The sequence below is a fragment of the Octopus bimaculoides genome, chromosome 7 (genome assembly GCF_046866305.1).
Source record: "Octopus bimaculoides isolate indiv1 chromosome 7, ASM4686630v1, whole genome shotgun sequence".
NCBI classification, from domain to species: domain Eukaryota; kingdom Metazoa; phylum Mollusca; class Cephalopoda; order Octopoda; family Octopodidae; genus Octopus; species Octopus bimaculoides.
Window position 1 is genome coordinate 19,877,759 of NC_142934.1, and position 18,594 is coordinate 19,896,352.

The following is an 18,594-nucleotide window of genomic DNA, read 5'->3' on the forward strand; positions in this document are numbered from 1 at the left end:
AAAGTGGACATTAAAATGATGATGATGATGATGATGATGATAACGGTGTCTCCTTTTTTTTTGCTTTCCCTATCTTTATCAATCTCACTTTGTCTTTATCTCTTTCCCTGTGTCTTTCTCTGTCTCTCTATCTCTCAACATCTGTTTCAATCCATCTCTCTCTGAGCATGTATATATGTATATATGTATGTATGTATGTATGTATGTATGTATGTATGTATCTATCTATCTATCTATGTCTTCAGCTCTCTCTCTCTCTCTCTCTCTCCCATTGTCTTTCTATCTTTTAGTGTATTTCCACTCATCTTTCTACTCATCTCTCTCTCTCTCTAACTCTCTCTCTCTCTCTCTCTCTCTCATTCCCTCTCTTTGTCTCTCAATCTCTAAATTTCTGTTTCCTTTTCATCTCTCTTTTTCTCTCATTGCTTCTTTTTTTGTCTCTCCCCACATCACTCTCCGTCTACTGTCCGCTGCTTGTCCTATGCTTTTCATTGTCATTAACACATTTGCCTTCTAAAAAGTCAAAATTGTGTGTAGTGTGTATATATGTGTGTATGCATGCATGAATGTCTATGCACATGCCTCTGTGTGTGTTTGTGTGCGTATTTGAATGTGTGTGTGTGTGTGTGTGTGTGTGTGTGTGTGTGTGCATGTGTTGAATGTTCGATCTGAATTTTGATTATATTATTAAATGTGTGCTTGTGTATGTACCTACATGTCTGCATACGTATATGCTTATATGTCTGAGAGTGTGTGTCTGTGTGTATATATATATGTGTGTGTGTGTGTGTTGAATCATTGATGTTATTTTTGTTTTTGCTTTGGTTTTGGTATCTGTATTCATGTAGATGGGTGTTAAATGCTGGATCTGTGTGCTTTAAGTATAGTGAGCATGAATACACAGTATACTGAGTCCTCTCATATGCTGAGCCTTCATTTGCATCTGTGTGTGTTTGTATGTGTGTGTGTATTTATGTGTGTATATATGTACCTATGTGAGTCTGCTTACATTTGTCTTGCTTCTGTTGCTGTTTAGCCGTGATCCTGTAGACACATGATCAAAGATATTCCACCCATGACCATCTCATCTTTAACTTTTATTTTCCTATATTCTGGTATATCAGAGAATACTCTGTTTTTTTTACTATGACATATGGCATGTTACTGTGTGCCGATGGCCACGCTCAAATGGTGTTTTTTATGTGCCACCTGCACAGGAGCCAGTCCAACGGCCCTGGCAACGACCTCGCTCGAATGTTGTTTTCCACGTGCCACCGGCACAAGTGCCAGTAAGACGATGCTGGTAATGATCACGCTTGAATGGTGTTTTATATGTGCCACCGGCACAGGAGCCAGTCAGTGGCCCTGGCAACGATCATGCTTGGATGGTGTTTTTAACATTCTACGTGCACGGGTGCCAATCAGGCGGTGCTGTCATCGGCCACGTCAGCGAATTTGATACATTCATATTTTTCTGGATTGGTAGCTTCCCATCAGAACACAATGTAGCCACATGCATCAATGGTGCTCTCTTTCTGTCTCCCTTATTCCATCATTACCAGTGTGTCCCACAATTTAGTTTTGTTCCTCACTCTTTTCCTTCTATTCATCAACGACTTACTTATTGCCATGTCAAATGACACTCTTATGCAGATGAAACCACGCTTCATTTTTTTCTCTAACGCTTGACTGTGGCCATGCTGGAGCACCATCTTTAGTCAAGCAAATCACTCCCCTAGGACTTATTCTTTGTAAGCCTAGTATTTATTCTATCAGCTTCTTTTGCCAAACTGCTAAGTTGCAGGGATGTAAACACACCAGAATCGGTTGTTAAGCGATGTTGGCAGGACAAACACAGACATGGTAACGCACACACACACACACACACATAAATATGACAGGCTTCTTTCAGTTTCTGCCTGCCAAATCCATTAACAAGGCTTCGGTCAGCCTGAAGCTATATTAGAAGACACTTGCCCAAGGTGCCACACAGTGGGACAGAACCCAGAACCATGTATTTGGTAAGCAAGCTACTTACCACACAACCACACCTGCAACCATCTGTTGTTGTTTTTTTTTTAAATTCTCCCATACATATATATGTACATATATATATACATATATATATACATATATATATATATATGCAAGAGTGGGACAGTTTTTGCCATACCGTTTATACCACATGCATAGCAATGAAGCATTTAGAAAGTTTGTTAATGCAATAATAGCTTGCACCAAACCAATTTGGCTGCAGCAGATGTAAGCATGAGGGATGGCGCTGTTGCCATGGACACACAGAAGAAGCCGAGACGGAGAACTGAGCAGTTTCAATAAAAATACAAAATACAAAATAAATGATCATAACAAAACAGTAAAATTTTGGGGAAAAAAAAAAAAAATCAAATGCAAACCACAAGAAAAATGTCAAAATTTAAAACACAAAAGAAAAAGAAAAAAATCCGCTCCGAAAATAATGATGATGATGATGATGATTCTTGTTATTATTATTATTATTATTATTATTATTATTACCAATGCCCAGCATAAATCAATGTTTATTAACCGATAAAGATGTGCTTGGTTCTTTAGTATTATGTATGTATGCATTTTATTTATTCATTTTTGCTTGTTTGTTTATTCAGTGTATGTGCATTTCTGAATGTATGTGTGCATGTACATATACATGTGCAGGTCAAGACACACACATACACACATCATTTACACACACACACATCCAAATACATGCTCACACACAGACATACACTCACCCAAAATGTCTGAATTTATCTTCTGGTATTAGATTACAACAGTAGGTGAGAACGTGTGTAATTGTGTGTGTGTTTATATATGCACATGTATGTGCGATGGAGTTTGGGTTCCTCACACACACAAATGTTCACCGATATCACTGTCTCCAATTTTCTTATGGCATAAGATTGCAATAAACAGTGTGTGTGAGAACATCTGAATGAGAGCTTTGCAGATGATGGAGACAGCATACATTCAACATCATGCTGTAGACATAAAAAGCAGTATTCATGATCAGATGGCCGGTGCTTTGCATCTCAAGTTGTGAAGATGCATGGACTAATAGTTAAGGTGTTCAACTCATGCATATCATCTCTCTCTCTCCACACACTCACATATGTTATTTGTGAATTAACAGTGCTACCATTGGTTTCATGCTTAAACATTTTGCAATTGTCCAAGTATTCTATTTCAGGATGCTGGTATCTGCTCCTATTTTAGATAGATATGAGATTATATGATGCTGAGCATGGGTTTTTACTCTTTGATACTACTGTTTGTGTGTGTGTGTTTATGTGCATGTGTGTGCATGTATGTGTTTCTTTTAGGTCTTTCAGTTATTCAAGGTGGTACCCCATGCTGGGGTACCACCCTGAAGGATTTAGTCAAACAAATTATTAGTTCCAGTACTTATTTTTTAAGGCTAATATTTATTCTATCATCTACTTTGGCTAAACCACTAAGTTACATCATCATCATCATCGTTTAACGTCCGTTTTCCATGCTAGTATGGGTTGGACGATTTGACTGAGGACTGGCGAACCAGATGGCTACACCAGACTCCAATTTGATTTGGTAGAGTTTCTACAGCTGGATGCCCTTTCTAACGCCAACCACTCCGAGAGTGTAGTGGGTGCTTTTACGTGCCACCGGCATGAAGGCAAGTCAGGAGGTACTGGCAACGGCCACGCTCAAATGGTGTTTTTACGTGCCACCAGCACAGGAGTCAGTCCAGCAGCGCTGGCAACAACCTCAAGCCGCTGTTGGTTTCATGCCAAGAGAAGATTTCGCAGCAATTATCAAGCCTGCTACATGGGACGTTGGTATTCATCTTCATGTAGCAAGCTTGATAACTGCTGAGAAATCTTCTCTTGGCATGAAACCAATGGTAGCCTTATTAACGCACAAATAAAGAATATTTATCCACTAATGCAGTGTTGAGCACTCATTCTCACTATTCAACATTAGCGTGTTTATGTATATATATATATATATCAATATATCTAGCTAACTATCAATGGAGGGTAGATAGATAGGGGAGGAGGAGAGAGAGAGCTGTATGGCTCAAACAGAAACCAGGAAACCTCACGGAATCTTGTAGCTGGACAACTAACTTCTAACGTAGGAAGTTTCTAATCCGACAAGTTAATCAATAATAATAATAATAATAATAACTTTAATGATAAACATCACATTGATAATCAATGGATAGAAAATGGATTTCTATGCAAAGAAAAAGAAAAGGACATTTGAATGAATCAATCTTGCTTTCTCTTGCTCTCCCTCCTTCTCAGTGGCCATTGTTGTTGTTGATGTTGTTGCTGTTGTTATTTCATTACCCCTGTCAGTCAACTCTGATCAAGCAGATGTATAATCAAAGGTTTTCCAACCATGACAATCACAATATTTTTTTCATATATATATATATATAATAGTTGTATACTGCCAACTTAACATGACAGTCCCAATAAGGGAATATACTACTGCTGTTTAGCCCTAGGAGGCCAGACCGTTTCCTATTAGGCCTTGACACATTTCCTGTGCCCTTATCCTTACAAAGGGGAGACAAACTCCTCCACCCAGCCTAGCCTGCATTCGGGGACATGTTTCTGAGTCTTTGCTCATCATCAGCCTGAAGTAGCATGACTGGCTAGATGAAGAAGTCTGTTTCACTCTCGTAAGGATATACTATTTCAGTGAAATACATAGGCTGGGTGGAGGAGTTTGTCTCCCCCTCGTAAGGATAAGGGCACAGGAAATGTGTCAAGGCCTAATAGGAAGCGGTCTGGCTTCCTAGGGCTAAACAGCAGTAGTATATTCCCTTATTGGGACTGTCACGTTAAGTTGGCAGTATACAACTACTTTATCGCATCACGACTGCGTAAGTCTCTCTGAGAGATTTAGAAATGTATTATTTCTAATATATATATAATCTTCTATAACAATACTCTTGTGTTTATGAATGGGAAAGGAAGGGGTGATAGATGAATAAGAAAGGAAGGAGTGATGTCATACTTGGTAGTGGGATCATAAAAATTGTACGCTGAATAAATAAATCAAACAGTGTTTCAACTCTGTGTGAATATATGTGTGTGTATGTAAAAGGGAGTATGTGAATGTGTGTGTGTGTGTGTGTGTGTGTGTGCACGCGTAATGGAAGTGGGATGGTTCATCTTAGTTTGCTTAGTATTTGGATTTATTTTTTGATTTGGTTGTTTTTTTCTTTTGTTGTTGGTCAGTTATTTTTAGGGTTTTGACAGAAAAAAGTCATTCTAAAATTGTTTTTCAAAGTAAGTGTGCCCAAACAGTATGGATCAATGTAGAAGCTTTGGTTTATGCAGAATTTCATACACTGATCAGGTTGACTCGGAAATACACACACAATGCTTGAGCTGATGTAGAAATAGAGATTCAAGGCTTGATTTAATGCAGAAATACACACATACACACATAAGGGTTGATGTGAAAAATACACACAGGGCTTTGAGCCAATGCAGAAGTATATGCATAAGGCTTGGATGAACCTGCGTTGCTCTGTTAGAGGACACTTGCCCACAATGTTGTAGAGAAGGGCTGACCTCCAGATCTCATAACTGCTGGTCAAACTTCTTGATAAATACGATACACATACATATATATATTCTGTCTAATTATTGTCCTGTCTGCCACAGAGAACTGTGTCAACTGTCATTTAATGACGAACAATTAGCTTGTTAAAGGAAATTGGAAATGGATAGATAATAAAGAGACCATATACATTTAGTTATGCATGCATACATACACACATATATACATACATACATACATACACATATATCACTATCATCGTTTTATATCTCCTGTCCATATTATATATATATATACATACATATACAAACATATACACATTTATGTACGCATGTATATGTGTGTGCGAGTGTGAGCTTGTGCATGCGTGTGTGTGTGTGCAGGTGTGTGTGTGTGTGTGTGTGTGTGTGTGTGCACGTAATCACACAATGATGGTTGATCTGACAATATATATACATAAATTATAGAAATTGCTGTTCTCAGTCTGGGAAATATAAAACTCATTTGTGTATTTATTACAGTGTTTATACATACATATATATATATATATATATATATATATATATATACATATATATATACATGTTGTGTGTGTATATGCAATTTCCATCATCCTTTTACATTTATTGACAAGGCAACCGTCTCTGGACAACAGAGAATGTATTTGAATGTATTTGTATTATGGTTGTTTCTATGTTTCCATGGTGACAGAACTTAACCTGGTAGCCAGCTGAATGTGGACACCCAATTTGTCAACTCAGCAACATTGGCTTCTAAATGTGACAAACAAGGATGTTTCTCAGGCAGTCCAACAATTGTCTGCTGGTTGATATAATAAATAAAGTTGGTCAATCAACCATTTTTCTCTTGATAGCTATTCTGTCGCCTGAAACTGCTGTTAGTCTTATGATAGAAAACTGCTGGGTTTTTTGCTTTTTTTTTTATGAAAAGGTGTTGTCCCAGCATGGCCGCAGTCTACTGACTGAAACAAGTAAAGAGAAAGATAAAAGTGTTTATTTTTATTAATTTAATCCTTTTGTGACCATATCTCTGTTGAAGGACACTTTTTGTTTGAATAATTTAGATGCTGGCGTGGCTATGTGGTAGGAAGCTTGCTTCCCAACCATATGGTTCCAGGTTCAGTCCCACTGCATGATACCTTGGGCAAGTGTCTTCTACTATAGCCTTGGGCTTGTCAAAATCTTATGAGTGGACTTGGTAGAGAGAAATTGCAAGTACATCATCATCATCGTTTAACGTCCGCTTTCTATGCTAGCATGGGTTGGACGATTTGACTGAGGACTGGTGAACCAGATGGCTACACCAGGCTCCAATCTGATTTGGCAGAGTTTCTACAGCTGGATGCCCTTCCTAACGCCAACCCCTCAGAGAGTGTAGTGTGTGCTTTTACATGCCACCGGCACGAAGGCCAGTCAGGCGGTACTGGCAACGGCCACGCTCAAAATGGTGTATTTTATGTGCCACCTGCACAGGAGCCAGTCCAGCGGCACTGGCAACGATCTCACTCAAATGTCTTTACACGTGCCACCGGCACAAATGCCAAGAAGGCGGCGCTGGGCACAGGTGCCATCACGATATATATATATATATATATATATATATATATATATATATATATTTTGATTTTGGTGCAAAACAATTCAGAAATTTTTTCACGTGGTAAAACTTGCAGATGAAAGTTAAGGCTTTTCACCAGAACTCAAAATCATGATACAAGTGTATCCAAATACCAAAATATATAGTATTGAGCTGTCTTGGTATGTTAAAATTCTTTAACCAATTCACCTGACTACTGTTGATTTTCTGTTGAATTTTTCATTGTTATTGGTGGTTTAACTGAGAGTTTTAACTCCTCTTTCTAGCAGGTAGGCGCTTTGTGTGCCCTTATGATAAATATATATACTAGATGGCCCTGTGCCATCAAAGATGACGGTTAATTGTTGTATTTTATATATAAATATGGATGGTAAATCAAATTAATACACTTGTCAATGTTATCTAGTTGTTGTCTTTTGAGATGTGACATCGATCATCGTTTGTTACTGAAAGAACGCTGGTTCACACGTACAAACATTCACATACTTCCCTTGTACATGTACACACACACACTCACAGAGTTGAAACGCTGTTTGATTTTTCTTTCCAGCGTTGACTGTTCACCATCCCACTTCTATTGCACACACACACACACACACACACACACACACACACACAGACATTCACATACTTCCCTTTTATATACACACACATATACTCACAGAGTTGAAATGCTCTCACTACTAGTTTGCCATCCCCCCTTCCTTCCTTACTCATCTATCTCCTCTTGCTTTCCCATTCATATGTTGTGACAGAGAAAAACACAAGAGTATTATTAGAGTATATATATGTGTATTTATATATATATATATATATTTATGTGTGTGTATATATATATATATACACACACATGCTTAGCGGTACATATATATACACACATGCTTGGTGGTGTGTATATATATATATATATATATATGTATATATATACATATATATATATATATATATACACACAAATGCTTAGCGGTATTTCGTCTGCTGTTACATTCTGAGTTCAAATTCCGCCGAGGTTGACTTTGCCTTTCATCCTTTCGGGGTCGATAAATTAAGTACCAGTTATGCACTGGTACTTATTTGTCTGTCCTTGTTTGTCTCCTCTATGTTTAGCCCCTTGTGGGGAATAAAGAAATAAGAAACGCTAGCACACCAGGCAAAATTCTTAGCGGCATTTTGTGTATATTTGTATTCTGAGTTCAAACTCCGCCAAGGTTGACTTTGCCTTTCATCTTTTCGGGGTCAATAAATTAAGTACCGGTTGTGTACTGGAGTCGAACTTATTGACTGGCCTTCTCCCCAAAAATTTTGGGCCTTGTGCCTAGAATAGAAAACAATATTTCATGCTGAATCAGCAATCATTTATTCATTATTGTAATAATAGCATGAGAAAGCAAAATGCTTTCAATTCCGTCAGAATACAAGCAGCCCTCAAAGAAATTTCTGTGATTAGAGTGACCCATAAAGTAATTCAAGTTGGCCAGGACTGGTCTTTACATTCTAAGCTCAAATGCTGCTGAGGTTGATAAAATAAGTACCACTTGAATACTGGGATCAATGTTGCTGGCCTTGTGTCAAATCTTGAAACAAATGTTTATTGAATTAGTGTTGTGGCCATTATAATTTGAATAGTTGTTACAAATGTTGTAGTAGTAGTAGTAGCGGTGGTCATCACTGTAGTAGAGGTGGTGATGTGAAGGTACATGGTTTAGTGGTTAGGGTGTTTGGCTAACAATCATAAGGTTGTGGGTTCGATTCCAAGTGGTGTGTTGTGTCCTTGAGCAAGATACTTTACTTCATGCTGCTCCAGTCCACTTAACTGGCAAAAATGCGTAGTATCTGTAATCCAAAGGGCCAGCCTTGTCACAAGCTGTGTCGTGCTGAATCTCCCTGGGAACTAGGTTAAGAGTTACACATGTCTGTGGAGTACTCAGCCACTTACATGTTAATTTCACAAGCAGTCTGTTCTCTTGATTGGATCAGCTGGAACATTCATTGTCATAACCGACAGATTGCCAGAAGTGGTGATGATTGTAGTAGTAGTAGCAGCAGCAGCAGTAGTGGTGGTGGCAGTAGTAGTGGTGGTGGCAGTAGTAGTGGTGGTGGCAGTAGTAGTGGTGGTGGCAGTAGTAGTGGTAGTAGTTGTTGTGTAGCTGTGGTGGCGCATATTATCCTTGTGGTAGTAGTGGTGACGGTGGTTGTGGTAGTAGTGGTGACGGTGGTTGTAGTAATAGTAGTGATGGTGGTGATGATGATAGTAGTAAAGTTGATGGTAGCAGCAGCAGCAGCAGCAGCAGCAGAGGTAGTAATAGTAGTGGTTGTTGTTGCTGCTTATGATTCCAATATTTGAAGCTGTTGTTTAACCCCAGGTCAACCCCAAATGATCAGAACTAAGTGGTTAAAAGGGATTACAGCCCTAACCACCCTCACCCTGTTCTTTTTATCTAACGTGTCCTTTCCATATTCAAAACTGTCCACCGTGTGTGATTTTGAGAGAGATTTGGTGGCTATTTCTAGCAGCTTGCACAATCACACACAGGCTCCCTTTTTGTTATTGTTGCTATTGCTACTGGTGTCGGCAATAATGGTGGCGGTGGTGATGGCCATGATGGGATGTCTGATGCACTCAGCATGGCTGCTGCTATTCCCACTGATGTCCATGTAACTCTTGTTAGTGACTGTCCATTGTTGTTGTTGCTTCGGTCATTATTGTTGTCATTGTTAATTCTGATCTAATTAATCATATGATCATTTTTTTTTTGTTTCTCTTTATTATTCCCCCTTCCTCCCTCCCTCCCTCTCTCGACACACACATTCATTCTACCTCACATAATTTTATATGTATCCATAGCAACGTCCTTAGCCATTGTCGGCAGGCCAAACCTTTTAACAACAACAACAATAATAATAAAAACAATAACAGTAGTCTCTATTATTATCGTTGATCCATCAATCCAAACTCCGTGTTCATTACATACGTGGCTTCTACGTTCTATGAACAAATCCTTTATAATTATTCATTTTATAAAAGATTTGCTGAGAATAATTCCAGATATTCATTTGCTAATTGCTCTCCTATATATATATATATATATATATATATATATATATATATATATATATATATATATATATATATATATATATATATATATATATATATTCTTTTATTCTTTTATTGGTTTCAGTCATTTGACTGCGGCCATGCTGAAGCACTGCCTTTAGTCGAACAAATCAACCCCAGGACTTATTCTTTGTAAGCCTAGTACTTATTCTATCGGTCTGTCTTGCCGAACCGCTAGGTGACAGGGACGTAAACACACCAGCATCGGTTGCTCAAGAACATGATGCTCTGTCTGGTGTAGGAATCATACTCTCAATCTAGTAATTGTTAAGTGCAATGCCCTAACCACTAAATACTGTTTGATGCCCTAACCATCAAACGGTATTTGATGAAACTTGCAGAAAAAGTTGGTAATGATACAAGGAACAGATGATGAAATTTTGGTAGTGATCCGTAAATTTTTATGGATTCTTGAAGGATTTTTCATTTGTTATATTTACTTTACATGAAGTATTACAATGTTATGTTCTTTGATTATCTCCCTTGAAAACACGTTCATCGTTTCCACGTAACCTATGGTGGTGTTGCTGTTTCCAAAGTTTATTTTCGTTTCTCTGTTAGTAATTTTACTTGCGTATCTATCTTAAAATGAGCTGCTTGGCGGAGGTCTGTGCTCGCTGAGTGCTTTTCTAGTTAATAGGGCATTAAAACAGCATGTCTCTCCCCCAGACATAACAAATTCACATAAAGAATCTTGCAAACCAAATACAAACACACACATACACACACACACACACACACCCATATATATATATATATATATATATAAAGAGAGAGAGAGAGAGAGAGAGAGAGGGAGGGAAGGGAGTGAGAGAGACAGACAGAGATCAGTACTGATGGTAATGGTGGTGGTTGGGGGACTGTTGTTATCGGAGGATGGGTGGTGTGGACAAGTGTATGAGAGGAGAAAGGGTGGGTAAGCTTGGGATTAATTAAATACTAAATGATAAAAAAAAGAAAACATGAGGTGGATTATCTCAAATTGTATTAGATGAAGATGATAAAGATGGGATTTAGAATAGATTGCACTAAGAGAGGGTGGCGTCTCACATAATTACATATATTTAAGTGTCAATGTAGCTCTTTGTGTGTGTGTGTGTGTGTACATACATACCTATGTATGGATGCGTGAGTATGTGTGTGTGTATATATATATATATATATATATATATATATATATATATATATATATGTATGTATATCTTTTATCTTCTACTTTGTTCCTGTCATTAGACTGTAGCCAGGCTGCGGCACTGCCTTGAAGAACTTTTAGTTGGATGAATTGTCCCCAGTAAATATATTTTTTAAAGTCTGGTACATATTCCAATAGTCCCCTAACTACTAAGCTCATGGAGACATAAACAAACCAACAGCGGTTGTCAAGTGATGGTGTGGGGACAAACAGGAAGAGAACACACACACACACACACACACACACACATACACACACATATATGATGATGATGATGAAGATACATATTCAATGGGCTTCTTTCAGTTTCTGCCAACCAAAGCCACTCACAATGCTTTAGTTCATCTAGGGCAGAAGTTCTCAAACTTCTTGGGCCACTGCCCCGCTCATGGCCACATAATAGCCTCAGTGCCTCCACCCCAATTTTTATGTATAAATAAATATTTTATATTTTACTAATTTATATATAGGCGTAGGAGTGGCTGTGTGGTAAGTAGCTTGCTTACCAACCACATGGTTCCGGGTTCAGTCCTACTGCGTGGCATCTTGGGCAAGTGTCTTCTACTATAGCCTCGGGCTGACTAAAGCCTTGTGAGTGGATTTGGTAGGCGGAAACTGAAAGAAGCCCGTCGTATATATGTATATATATATATATATATATGTGTGTGTGTTTGTCCCCCCCAACATCGCTTACCAACCGATGCTGGTGTGTTCATGTCCCCGTAACTTAGCAGTTCGGCAAAAGAGACCAATAGAATAAGTACTAGGCTTCCAAAGAATAAGTCCTGGGGTCGATTTGCTCGACTAAAGGCAGTGCTCCAGCATGGCCACAGTCAAAAGACTGAAACAAGTAAAGAGTAAAGGGTATATACTATAAATCATTTGATATTTAATGTAATATCATAAAGGTAATTCTTGCCTTAGGTGCCACACAGTGGGACTGAATCTAAAACCGCGTTGCTGATAAGCACACTTCTCCCGACACAGCTGCGTGCATGCATGCATGCATACATGCAATACATACATATATATACATGTATATCTGGCTGTCCCAAAATCCCTTGTGCTAACGAACTGTGCTATGAACATTCATTGTAAAGGACAAGTTGATCTCCTGTGATGGAACACAACAGCGATTAGTATATTTTTGGTTCAGATCTGCTCGAACAGATTAAAGAATAAATATGGAAATCATCTTGACTCTGTTCAACACACACACACACAAACATACATAATTTATGCATTAGCATTAACAGTGAAGAATTTGATTATCAATTATAATTGATGCCAGCATGGAAGATAGACAATTAAAGATGATGATGATGATGATGATGATGATGTTGATGATGATGCTGCTGCTGATGATGATGATTTACAAGTACAATGCGAGACCAGGAAAATTGAAGCTCTCCCACGCAGCGCAAACATTGGATCTAAAACATTCCAGGTGACCGTGGGAGAGCCAGTGTTTTTTTTTCTGTTCTTGATAAGTGTTCAAAAGATCTTTTTTTATATAATGTGTGTGTGTGTGTGTGTACATGTCTATATATATACTCTCTTTATTCTTTTACCCTTTTACTTGTTTCAGTCATTTGACTGCGGCCATGCTGGAGCACCGCCTTTAGTCGAGCAAATCGACCCCAGGACTTATTCTTTGTAAGCCTAGTACTTATTCTATTGGTCTCTTTTGCCGAACCGCTAAGTTACGGGGACGTAAACACACTACCATCGGTTATCAAGCGATGTTGGGGGGACAAACACAGACACACAAACATATACACACACATACATATATATATATACATATATACAACGGGCTTCTTTCAGTTTCCGTCTACCAAATCCACTCACAACGCTTTGGTCAGCCCAAGGCTATAGTAGAAGACACTTGCCCAAGGTGCCACGCAGTGGGACTGAACCCGGAACCATGTGGCTGGTACGCAAGCTACTTACCACACAGCCACTCCTGCGCCTATAAAGAATATATGTATACATATGTCTCTCTCTCTCTCTCTCTCTCTCTATATATATATATATATATATATATATATATATATATATATACACATACTTGTCAATGTATATAAATACATACATACACATAAGCATATATATATATATATATATATATATATATATATATATATATATATAGAGTTATTAATATTTCTAAGTCTCTCTAAAGGAGACTACGGCAGCGGTACTGGAAATTAATAGTTATCGCCAAGCCAACATGGCAGTCCCAAAATTAGGACGAAAGCTGCCGTGAATTAGCTCCAAGAAGCCATCGCCTCTAGCTAGCTATGTGACACACGAAACCTGTGTCCTTTATAACCTTCGAACAGGGGAGGTCAGCAGTGTCCCCCTGCTGGTTTGGCATCTGCAGACTAGACTAGTTTCAGGGTGTTGCCCCTTGTCAATGCAGAGCAGCCAAGCCTTAGCCAGGCGGCGCTGCTGACTATCTGCTCGAAGGTTATTTATCTAATTTCAGTGGAATCTATCCACTGGTTTTCAGAAATAGAGTTATTAATATTTCTGTGTGTTTAAGACACTGCTGACCTCCCCTGTTCGAAGGTTATAAAGGACACAGGTTTCGTGTGTCACATAGCTAGCTAGAGGCGATGGCTTCTTGGAGCTAATTCACGGCAGCTTTCGTCCTAATTTTGGGACTGCCATGTTGGCTTGGCGATAACTATTAATATATATATATATTTGTATATATATGTATATATATATATATATATATATATATATATATATATACACACACACACATATATCTGTGAACATGAGTATGTTTAGGTATGTGTTTGGTTAGCTGTATGAAGTTGTATACATATGTCTATGTGTATGCTGTGGCGTATATTTGCATATAATTTATAATCGTTCTTTCGTGTGTGTTTGCATGTGTGCACGTCTATTCTTTAGCTCCAGGGCAACATTGACACTGGCAGAGCACAGTTATGACCTATCAAGGCTGACTTGTGGTTAAACACCAGCGCAGATGCACCCATACACACACACACACAACATACACATACACACACACACATTAATGTTTGTTTTATGTCAAGTTATATATAAAGAATAATTTAGCATTAAACTGAAAGATTGATCTATACTTTTTAGTAAAATAACATTCTTTTATTCTTCTACTTGTTTCAATCATTAGACTGTGGCCATGCTGGGGCACCACCTTGTGGAATTTTTTAATCAAACGAATCGACCTCAGAATTTTTGTTTTTTTAAGCCTTACTCTATAGGTTTCTTTTGCTGAACCGCTCAGTTACATGGGCATAAACACATCGACACTGGTTGTCAAGCAATGGTGGGGGACAAACACACACACACATTGGTATTAAGAAGGGCATCCAGCCATAGAAACCGTGCCAAATCAGACTGGAACCTGGTGCAGCATACCAGTTCCAGTCAAACTTTTTAACCCATGCCAGCATGGAAAGTGGATGTTAAATGGTGATGAGGATGATGATCATACAGACAAATATATATATATATATATATATATATATATATATACAATAGTCTTCTTTCCATTTACCAAATCTACTCATAAGGCTTTGGTCAGTCTGAGGTTATAGTAGAAGATACTTGCCCAAGGTGCCATGCAGAGGGACTGAACCCAGAACCATGTGACTGAGAAGAAACTTCTTATTTCTTTATTGCCCACAAGGGGCTAAACATAGAGGGGACAAACAAGGACAGACAAAAGGATTAAATCGATGACATCGACTACAGTACGCAACTGGTACTTAATTTATTGACCCCGAAAAGATGAAAGGCAAAGTCGACCTCAGCGGAATTTGAACTCGGAATATAAAGACAGATGAAATACCGCTAAGCATTTCGCCCGGCATGCTAACATTTCTGCCAGCTCGCCGCCATACCACACAGCTGTATCTGTGCCTATTCAAAGAATTTTACAAAAAGCAAGGCTGAAAGTAACTTCGAAGTTTCAGCTTGCTTTTTGCCTTCATCAGACTCTTGCACATGTGTGTGTGTGTGCATATGTGTGCATGTGTGCACATGTGTGTGTGCATATGCCTGCAGGTGTGTGCATGCATGCATATGTTTGCGTGTGTTTGTGTGTGTGTGTGTAGGCATGGCTGTGTGTTTAAGACATTTGCTTCACAACCACTTGGTTTCAGGTTCAATCCTACAGTGTAGCTAAGTGCCTTTTCTTCTGATCCCAGGCTGACCAAAGATTTAATAGATTTAATAAACAGAAACTGTAAGAAGCCCATCGTGTGTGTGTGTGTGTGTGTGTGTGAGTTTGGTGAGAGAGGGAGAGAAGAAGAAAGTGAATGATGTGTATGAACGTGCCTGTATTTTTAAATACTCATGCAAAAAAATTAAAAAGTTTATACATACATCTAAATATATATATACAATTCTCCCCAGACACAATGATATATATATTATATATATATATATATATTGGGATATTCATATGGTGACACAAGTACAGCTATATCTATGTGGATAATTGTACACACAATCATTAAACACAAATACATGCACAAACACATAAATGTACACAGATACATACATATATATCTATACCACAATACACATATATACGTATACAAACACATAGGGATATTTGTGTATACACACACACACACACATATACATGTGCATGCAGATATATATACATGTGTGTGTGTGTGTGTGTGTGTGTGTGTGTGTGTGTGTGTGTGTGTGTGTGTGTGTGTGTGTGTGTGTGTGTGTGTGAGAACATACCAGTATGTTTGATTATCTATACATGCAAACATATTCTTATGTTTATAGGTCCCTGCCTAAGTGAATACGCATATGAGTGTGTGTACATAAGTGTGTATGTGTACATGTGTGTGTGTGTGTGTGTGTGTGTGTGAGTTTCCCTCCCACCTCTACATGTCATATTGATATCCCAATATCAATAAATGATTTAATTTCCTTCTGAACTGATCTTTTATTAGATATCCCATATCACCACCACCATATTCAACCACCATATTCACACACACCACCGTCTGCTTATTCTTTTGATATCTCGAAAAATCAATCCTGCACTTCGCCCATCCCACTACCTGCACCCTCCCCCCCCCCCCTTGCATCCAACACTATTCACCTCCACCTGACCCCCCCCCCCCCCGCAGCCCACTTACCATAAAACACGTAGCTCAGAACACATATTTTATAATCACTAGCCATCATCATCATTGCAATCACCATCAACACTATCATCACTATCAACAACTGAAACACTACCGCTATCATTATCAACAACATCATCGTTTTTAGTTTGCAAATGTCAGTTTTTATATCTAATATTATATGTACATTTTTTTTATGCACGTAATAAGACCTCCTCCATTGTGAAAGGGTCTGCCTCACTTGATTGGAGGATAATTTGGAATATTAAGAACTCTGTCTAAAAACGAAGGCTACGTGAATGTTGTGTGTTTTTTTGTTTTGTTTTTTTTTTGTTTTTTTTTATTTTCATCTTACGTTTGTTTTCCCATGCTAGCATGGGTTAGATGAAAACATATTAGTGAAATATTGTTTTTACAGCTGGATGCCTTCCTTTTGCTAACCGTTACCTGTTTTTCCAAATAAGGGAGTTTCCATTCTACTTGTCTTTGAAAGTATGGAGATACCAGATAGTCAGCTGGCAGGGAAATATCAACAAACATTGCCTATTGATCAATGATCTTTGTTTTTTTTTTAGAGCAATGCAGAGTTTAAACATTCATAGAGACACATATATGCACACTGTCCCAGGGTACCATGCAGTGGGACTGAACCTGAAAACCATTTGGTTGTGAAGTGAACAACTTGACCATGCAGTCATACCTGTGCTTGATTATAATTTCTTTTTTTTAATTCCATAAAAGTATTTTTAATCCATTTAAGTTACATAAAATAATTACACGAAATAATTAAGATGATTATGTAAAGTACAAATATAACTTAAAAAAATACAATTGAAAAGCTTGCTTCCTAACCACATGGTTCCAAGTTCAGTCTCAGTGCATGGTACCTTGGGCAAGTGTCTTCTACTATAGCCTCAGACTGACCTGTGAGCCTTGTGAGTGGATGTGGTAGATGGAAACTGAAAGAAGATTATCGCGCGTGTGTGTGTGTTTGTCCCCCACCACTGCTTGACAACCAGTATTGATATGTTTAAGTGCTTGTAACTAAGCAATTCAGCAAAAGAGGCCAATAAAATAAGTACCAAGCTTAACAAAAAAAAAAGTACTGGGGTCAATTCATTTGACTAAAAATTCTTCAAGGCAGTGCCCCAGTATGGTCACAGTTTAATGACTGAAGCAAGTAAAAGATAAAAGATGAAAACAAAAAGGGAAACCCATCCACACATGAGTAGTCTTCACTTTGGTTAAACAAGGCCCCTTACAACTCGACTCTCTTTCAGCTTGTATGTCCATGTCCAGGATACTCAAAATGTCTCATAGCAAATTACCCTGAGAGTTTTGGTTCCTGAATAGGTAAAAAAGGGTCCACATACTTCAGGTACAGCAGCCAATAATTCTGTTGGTATGGTGTTAACCGTCAATCTAACCTTCAAATGTTCTTCATTCTTTTCCTTTACCTTTTCACAAACCAACACCTTTTACAATTCCATTTTCCTTCTGTGTGTTATTCAAGAAGTCCATCAGGTTTTCATTGAATGTTCTCACTACTGTAAAACCTATGACTTCCAAGGAGAATATGGTCTTCTTGGTTGCTTTCTTCAAGAAGAGGAGTGGAATTCTCTTTGGTTGATTAACAGAGCTACTGATAGAGGTTGAAAGAATTACAACTCTACTCAGTGAAGCAAAGACAAGAGAGATATGCAGTGATATGCATAGGAAAAATACTTTAGTTTTGAAAGATATACCAACCCCCAAAGAGGGTATTATTGCACAAGCCAAAGACCCAACCACCTATCTTGAGTAAGGACCAAGTACTGCAATAGCTTTGGTTTCACAGCTAACCACACCTGTTTAATATCTAGCTGAAAAACCTGAGAGATCTACATGCAGTGGGGGTAGATCCCAGATAAGCC

The 18,594-nt window shown here is 38.3% G+C and overlaps 1 protein-coding gene across 4 annotated transcripts in view; it reads right to left on the minus strand.

Moving 5' to 3' along the window:
• Positions 1–18,594, minus strand: part of LOC106872891 (phospholipid-transporting ATPase IA) — a 422,617-nt gene that overhangs the window by 353,727 nt on the left and 50,296 nt on the right. The window lies entirely within an intron of this gene.